At 41.7% G+C, this 8010-nt stretch overlaps 1 pseudogene; it reads right to left on the bottom strand.

Moving 5' to 3' along the window:
- Positions 1–7679: 7679 nt before the first annotated feature.
- Positions 7680–7798, bottom strand: LOC145408627 (5S ribosomal RNA; annotated as a pseudogene).
- Positions 7799–8010: the final 212 nt, after the last annotated feature.

Below are 8010 nucleotides of genomic sequence, written 5' to 3' on the forward strand. Positions count from 1 at the left end.
GGTGCAGGTATACTTTGGGGAGAGAACAGGAAACTTTTGGATTTGGATTATGCAGATGATATAGTTTTGATTTGTGATGGGCCAGAAGAGATGCAGAGAGTGTTGGACTGTTTGGTGAGTGAAGGTCGCAAGGTGGGTTTGGTTATTAATTGTGGAAAGACTGAAATAATCAATGTGAATATGGAAAATGCGGAGGAATGTGTAATTGGAGGTATAGTTGTAAAGCAAGTTGATAGGTTTAAATATTTAGGTACTTATTTAGCCAAGGATGGTTCTTTGAACTTTGAATTCGAGGAATGGTTAAAGAAGGCTAATCAGGCAATGGGAATGCTTAAAAATATTTGGAATAATAACAATTTTTCTGTGCATACAAAAATCAAACTTTATAAGGTAATGGTTAGGAGTATCTTAATTTATGGACACGAGTCTTGGTACAGCACAGTGACTATGGAAAATAAATTCTTGGTGTTTGAAAATAAAGCACTTAGAAGAATATTAGGAGTTAAGTGGTGGGAAAGGATACCAAATAGTAGAATTAGAGAAATAACGGGAGTGCAGCCGATCGATAAATATGTTAGATTCTCACGATGGAAGTGGCTGGGACATGTGTATAGGAGACAGGGAATAGTACGAGGTACACCAGGGTGGGTGGCACTTGGTAGGAGAGGTAGAGGAAGGCCAAAAGAGACGTGGGTGAGGACAATGAGACGGGAAGCTGGAGATGAGTGTTGGGGAGATCTTGAGGAGTTAGCACAAGATAGGATGTGGTGGTGTGAGTTCATCGAGGCTCTATGCATCCCCGAGGGTGCCACAGGAAATGATTGATTGATTGATTGATATATATCTATATATCTATCTATCTATCTATCTATATATATATATATATATATATATATATATAATATGTATGTATGTATATATATGTATGTATATATATATGTATGTATGTATTATATATGTATGTATGTTTATATATGTATATATATATATATATATATATATATATATATATATATATATATATATATATATATATATATATATATATATTATATACTGCATATAGTGTTGTGCTAATGACCTGTGATAATATTGTGTCAGTGTATTGTAGTGGCCTGTGATAGTGCTGTGCTAGTGATCCGTGATAGTGTTGTGCTAGAGTGTTGTAGTGACCCATAGTGACCCGTGATAGTACTGTGCTACCCCTGTGTGAATTTGTGCGTGATGACTTCCTCTGTGGAGAGCTGTGTCCCCACTGCAAGTGTTGAAAAGAAGTACCTTGAATAAAACGAGGAACTTCTCGAACTGAAGCGGGAGGTACAAAATCTCTGGGAGGAGAAGTCACAAATAAGAGAATTGTTGGAGATGTTGGAGGAGAGAAAGAAAAAGGCTGAAGGTTGGACACTTGTTCACAAGGGTGCAACGATTTTCACCCTTAAGAAGCAAGTGGAAATTAAGACCACTAATATCTTCGAGCATTACGGGACGAAAGTGAAGGGAAAGCTGAGAAGGAAGTAGAGAAGAAGGATGGTGAGAGAACTTCCCACTTCCCGTTCAGGTAAGTATAGTCAGAACAAGAAAGGTAGGAAAAATGTTGCTGTTGTTGGAGACTCCCAGGTAAGATAATCTTAACAGAGCCATGTATACTCCACTCACTAAAAATGTGTGACTTCCATGGGCCAGGGTGGGTAATGTGATACCCTACCTGGGGGTAGGGGGGTTTCAAGAATACTCCCCCAGTATCCCTGCTTGTCATACGAGGCGACTAAAAGGGTTGTTGGTGGGTTAGTGCCCCACCCCGTAAAAAGAACTAACTAAAAAAGCAAAAAAAGCGCCTCGGGCCCGGACGGACCATACGTTGACGACTAAGGAACGGACAAAGGACATTCTGAGGGTAGGAACATGGAATGTGAGAGGAGTGAATGATGAAGTGAAAGAGAGAGAGATTGTCCAGGTGCTTGAGGATGCAAAAGTGGATATATGTGGATTGACTGAAACTAAATGTAATTGGTGAAAGGATGAGAGAATGGGAATACGGTGTAGGTATATGTGCGGGAGTCAGTGAGAATGAGAGGGCAAGAGAGGGAGTATGTCTGATGATAAGCAAGAAGTGGAAGGAGAATATAAGAGAGTATGGAACAGTGGGTGCAAGAATTGTATGGGTGAGGATGAAAGTAGGTATACAAGCATGGGCGATTGTATGTGTGTATGCTCCAACAGAGGATCGAGTGGCAAGAGTGAAAGATGAGTTTTGGGCGAGAGTAGAAGCATGTATGGACAAGTTTGAGAGGAGTAAGAGAGTGCTGTTGATTGGAGACATGAATGGCAAAGTTGGGAATGTACGAGTGGATGGAGTGGTTGGTCAGTGGGGTGTGCCAGCTGAAGTAGATGGGAATGGTAGTGCTTTGGTGGACATCTGTGCTGGTAAGGGGTTGGCAATAGCCAGCACCTACTTTCGTCATAAGATGATCCACCGGTATACATGGAGAGTAATGAGGAGGATGGATGGTGAACTTGTTGAACAAAAGGCAATGATAGACTACGTGTGTGTGGATGAGCGAATGACAAGACAAGTGTTGGATGCAAGGGTGTGGAGAGGGTGGGGGAATGGAGTCTCGGACCATCACTTAGTGATGGCCAAGGTAGAGCTGCAAAGAAAGTGGTTGAGGAGATGAAGGGGAAGACAGGAGGAAGCAGCTCCTGTGAGAAGAGTGGAGAAATTGCAAGATAGTGAGAAAATGACAGAGTATAAGAGCATAGTGGAAGAAAGACTGGGAAGGTATAAGCTAGAGCAGATGGAAGGGATGGAAGATGTATGTAAGATATTCACGGAAGAGATTAGCGCAGCGTGTGAGGCGGTTTGTGGAGTGAGGAGGAGATGCAAGGGTGTGCAAGGGACAGCATGGTGGAATGATGAGGTGAAACGAGCTGTGGAGCAAAAGAAGAAGGCATATGGTGAATGGTTGGCGAGTAGAGGTAGGGGAGAAGATGAGAGAGAGAAGAGAGAGGTATATGTGAGCAGGAGAAGGGAGGTTAAGAGACTGATGAAGGAGAGTAAGAAGAAAGTGGATGAAGAGTTTGGGAGGAATCTGAGTATGAAATGGAGGGAGAGTAAGAAATTGTTTTGGAAGGAGGTAAAGAAAGTAAGGCAGTGTGAAAGGGGAAATAGTAGGGGAGTGAAAGATAGGAATAATAGATTGTTGGTGGAGAAGAGAGAGAAATTGAGGAGATGGAAGGAGCACATTGAGGATTTGTTGAATGTAGAGAGTGAGAGCAGTGTGAGTATAAGTGGTTGGGGAATGGCTGGGAGAAGAAGAGATGAGAGGAGGGAGGAAGAGATCAGTAGGTCGGAAGTAGTGGAAGCGATGAAGAAGATTAAGCTGGGAAAGGCCCCAGGAATTGATGGAGTGTGTGGTGAAATGCTTAGGTATGGGGGTGAGATTGTTGTGGAGTAGATATGGAAGTTGTGTAGATTGGCTTGGGAAGAGGGAAGGGTTCCAGAGGACTGGAAATCAGGTATAATTGTTCCTCTGTACAAAGGAAAAGGGGAGAGAGAAGTATGTGGTAACCATAGGGGTATTTGCCTTCTTAGTGTGACTGGTAAAATATATGGTAGAATACTCATTGATAAGGTTAGGCATATGACAGAGGAGCTAGTTGGAGAAGAACAAGGGGGATTTAGGAAGGGAAAAGGCTGTGTAGATCAGATATTTGTTCTAAGATGTTTAGTGAAGAAGTATCTAGAGAAGGGAAGGAAAGTGTATGCTGCCTTCATGGACTTGGAGAAAGCTTATGACAGAATAGATAGGCAAGGTATGTGGAAGGTATTAAGAATATATGGAGTGGAGGGGAAATTGTTGAGTGCTGTGAAGAGTATGTACGAGGGAGCTAGGGCTACGGTGCGAGTGGATGGTGAGCTGAGTGAGTTCTTTGATCTCAATGTGGGACTGAAACAGGGGTGTGTGATGTCTCCATGGCTGTTTAATATATATATGGATGGGGTTGTAAAGGAGGTGCAAGGTAGGGCAGTGGATGTGGGGGTGGCCCTAATGAATGAGAGTGAGATTTGGAAGCTTCCGGTGTTGCTGTTTGCTGATGATACAGTATTGTTGAGTGAAAATGAATGGGAGTTGCAAGGTTTGGTGAATGAATTTGGGACAGTGTGTAGGAGGAGGAAGCTGAAAGTTAATGTAAACAAAAGTAAAGTTATGGTGTTTGAGAGGAATGAAGTCACAGAGTGTGCAGTGAGGTTGGATGGTGAGGATATGGAGAATGTGAGTGCATTCAAGTACTTGGGTAGTGTGATGAGTAAGGATGGAACTTTGGGGGATGAAGTACATGAAAGGGTACAGCAGGGAAGAAAGGTTGTTGGTACACTGAAAGCAGTGATGAGAAATAGGGAGGTGAGTATGGAAGTTAAGAAGTCACTGCATGATGGTATTGTGATCCCTACCCTGACGTATGGAAGCGAGGCGTGGACCTTGCAAGAGGGGAACAAGTCAAGAGTGAGAGCAGTGGAAATGAGTTACTTGAGAGGAGCATGTGGAGTGACGTGGAGGGACAGGTTGACGAATGAAGAAGTGAAGGAACGTTGTGGGGTAGATGTGGATGTGGTTGAAAAGATTAGGAGAAATACACTGAGGTGGTTTGGACATGTGGAGAGAATGGAGAATGAAAGACTGACTAAGAGGGTGTATGTAGGTGAGGTGGAGGGAGGGAGAGGGAGGGGTAGACCGAGGATGAGGTGGAGGGATGGAGTTGAGAGGTATATGAGGGAGGGGGGGTGAGTTGGGGGGAGGGGAGTCAAATGGTGGGTGACAGAGTGACTTGGAGGCGTTTTGTCTGCGGCCACCCTTTGCGGGATTAGGGCGTCGGGCTATAGATAGATAGATAGATAGATAGTGAAGGATAGTGGAGACAAGCCCACTGTGTGCCTTAGTGTAGGAGGCAATGATGTTAGTAGGCATAAGAGTGAAGTACTGTGCCAGCAGTACAAGGTGATGTTAGAGAAGGTTAGGGAGACGGGAGGAACCCCTATAGTACTAGGTGATTTCCCCAGGAGGCGGGTTGGGAGGGAATGGTTGAGCAGGGCAATAGGTTTTAATTGCCGCCTTGGAAGGTATTGCAAAGATAATGCAATACCTTTCATAGACAACTGGGACCGGTTTTATGGACGGAGTGCCTTGTATAATTGGGATGTGAGTCATCTTAGAAGGCAGGGAGTTACTGTTTTAGCTGGAATGATAGGGAGTTAGAGTTTTTTTTTTTTTTCGAAGTTGAGAAGTACACGTACATGAAGTTACAGCAACTTCACCCAGAAATCATGATTACCTCGTTTCGATAGATGCATCAAGACTTGCAAAAGTAAAAACAAAAGATTAACCATTAGTGTAGATACATCCACCCAGGCACCTCAAATTGAGCAGACGATGATAGAGGACAGAACAAGCGTTGATAGAGGGGCGATAAGTGACAGTACAAATAATTGTTATATTAGTAAAGACTTTCCCAGTCAGTAATGAAATAAAAAATAGTAAATCCCAAGGTAAGGCATAACTACTCGTAATAATCTGAAAGAGTACTACAGAAAGAGCTGGAGTTTACATAATAAAATGGATCAACTGAGGGCTTTAATTTGTACAGAGAAAATAAAAATTGCCCTTATTACTGAAACTTGGATGAATACAAACTCTCGAGAATTTTTAACAGAATATCAGATAAAGGGCTATAATATTTTTGTGTCAAACCGTCTGGGAAGAAAGGGAGGCGGGGTAACAATTGATGTAAATGATTCACTGAACTGTTACCATGAGGCAGACATTAACGTAAACAGGGACACAGAAAGTGTCTATGTTGAAATTAGTAACAATAGGGAGAAATTTTTCTTAGGAGCAATTTACAGTTCTCCAAAAATAATTACAGCAGATAATAAATACCTTTGGGAGGATATTAGAAAAGCATCACAGTCCAGCTTAGTAATAATTGCGTGGGACCTGAATCTACCAAGGATTGATTGGAGAAATCAGACAGGGGATGCAGAGTCAGAGGAGTATCTGGAGGTAGTACAGGACAATTTCCTTTATCAGTATATCAGGGAGCCCACCAGAGGTAATAATATACTAGTTTTGGTTTTATGTAATTAAGAAAGTGTTGTTAGTGATATAGAGGTTGGTGGACTACTTGGTAATAGCGATCATGAAGAAATTAACTTCAAATTTATTTGGTATGTCTGTTCCACTGAAAATACCTCCACCATTCCTAGTTTTCGTCTAGGGGATTTCGATGGATAAAGAGCTTATTTCAGAACGGTATTCCACAGGGAGAATAGCTATTTTAGGAAGTGCCAGGTCCGTGGGGAATGCCAGATCATAGTTGAGGGGCAGGAAACAGTTGGGAATGTGTGCCAGTGTCTGGGGAAGGCGAGGTCACACGTGGGAGTGTAGTCCAGGTGACAAGGATTTACTCAGGTTCAGTAGGGAGAAGACGCTTGACCTGTGAGAAATGTAACGAGTTAGCAAATATAATACACGGAGGCAAAGATAGATATAACCCTTCAAAACCATTTAGAACGAATAATTCTGAACCAAGATGGTTTCAACAACAGATTAAAATCTCTCACAGGCCAAAGGAAAGGAATATGTACAAAAATAAAACGTGGAGAGGAACTCTTATGTAACCGGTACGCGATTATAAATGGATAAGTAACGAGGGAGATACGAAAATCACAGAGAAGTTATGAAATTAAGCTTGCCAGTGAATCGATAGAAAACCCAAAGGGTTTTTATGAAATGTACCGTACGAAAAATAAAGATAGGATAGGACCACTCGGAACAGAAACAGGTGACATTACCAGTGAAGATAAAGAAATGTGCTCCATCCTAAATAATTATTTCATATCAGTATTCATCAAGGAAAATCTAGACCTGGTCAATTAACCAGCAACTATTTATGATGATAATACGGAAAATATTCTTAGTAAATTAACCATTACTAAGGAGGTCATATTGAAAGAAATTAATCAGATAAAACTTCAAAAATCGCCAGGTCCGGACGATATATATGCAGTAATTATAAGAGAAACCAAAGAATTATGTCAGCCACTTTAAACGCTATTTATTGACTTTAATTTCAGAAGTTCCAGAGGCGTGGAAGACCGCAAACATAGTGCCCATCTTTAAAAAGGGTGATAAATCAGTTGCGTCTAATTATCGTCCGATATGTCTAACGTCAATAGTAGGAAAAAATTTACAGTCAATTTTGGCAAATAAGATTAGAGAACACTTAGAAAGATTTAATCTTATAAACGAAAGTCAGCACGGATTCAGGCAAGGACGATCCTGTCTCACAAACTTGTCATTCTACTCGGAGGTCTATGAGGCAGTAGATAGTGATAAAGCTTACCATGTTATTTATTTGGACTTTAGTAAAGCTTTTGAAAAGGGTCCCACACGAAAGGTTAGTTAGAAAGGTTCGAGCACACGGTATAGACGGCGATATCTTAAAATGGATAGAATCCTAGCTGAAAGGGCGAAATCAGAGAATATTATTCATTTTTTCATTCATTCATTGCCAGACGCCATGTATCCCAAACGGGGTGGCCAAGGGTTTAGAGTTAATTGTTTTACAGGGAGGGGCACTAATCCTCCACCAACCCCACTTGACTCGTAAGGAGAACATTATGCCAACAGCGTCTGGTGTTCCCAGGCGGTCACCCATCCAAGTACTAACCAGACTCAACGTTGCTTAACTTCGCTGATCGGACGGGAAGCGGTGTACTCAACGTGGTATGGAAATAAATCGAACTGGAGATTGTTAACTAGCGGTGTACCACAGAGTACCTTATTATTTATTATATATATATAAATGATCTAGACTTTAGGAGTCACTAGCAGCATCAGCAAATTTGCCGATGATTCAAAACTAGGGCGTATCATTAACTCGACTGACGATTGCCATAACTTACAAAAGGACCTCGATATATTGCCCAAATGGTCTACAACTTGCCAAAAG

The sequence above is a fragment of the Coenobita brevimanus genome, chromosome 8, assembly GCF_032717465.1.
Source record: "Coenobita brevimanus isolate Jiangsu-jjx chromosome 8, ASM3271746v2, whole genome shotgun sequence".
NCBI lineage: Eukaryota > Metazoa > Arthropoda > Malacostraca > Decapoda > Coenobitidae > Coenobita > Coenobita brevimanus.